The 308-nt window shown below is 59.1% G+C and overlaps 1 protein-coding gene across 1 annotated transcript in view; it reads left to right on the top strand.

Annotated features, from left to right (window-relative positions):
- PSMD4 (proteasome (prosome, macropain) 26S subunit, non-ATPase, 4) overlaps nt 1–308 on the top strand; it is a gene marked incomplete at both ends in the record, with an annotated part of 2,697 nt that overhangs the window by 2,181 nt on the left and 208 nt on the right. The gene's annotated exons all lie outside the window — the stretch shown is intronic.

The following is a 308-nucleotide window of genomic DNA, read 5'->3' as shown; positions in this document are numbered from 1 at the left end:
GAGCTCCAAGCTCTCTCCCAACCCAAATGATTCTGTGACTTCTCCCTAAGATCCAAGGCAGGATTTTGTCCCCTTCCATCCCAGAGACCTCACTTGGGCATTTGAGGCTACAAACAGCTCTCAGAGCCTCAGCAACCGCCCCAGTAAAAATGCCAACGTGGAGAATCCATTCCCCTCTGGGCAGCCACCTCTGCAGGCCTCATGAAACACTCCCCATGCCACGGGCACAGCTCTGGGCTCCCTCCTGGCACGGAGAGACTCGGGGGGGTGCCCAGGAGGGAGCCGGGCACAGCTCTGGACCCACCTTC

The sequence above is a fragment of the Merops nubicus genome, unplaced genomic scaffold (assembly GCF_000691845.1).
Source record: "Merops nubicus isolate BGI_N331 unplaced genomic scaffold, ASM69184v1 scaffold27563, whole genome shotgun sequence".
Classification (NCBI taxonomy): domain Eukaryota; kingdom Metazoa; phylum Chordata; class Aves; order Coraciiformes; family Meropidae; genus Merops; species Merops nubicus.
This window is presented reverse-complemented; position numbering and strand designations above follow the sequence as displayed.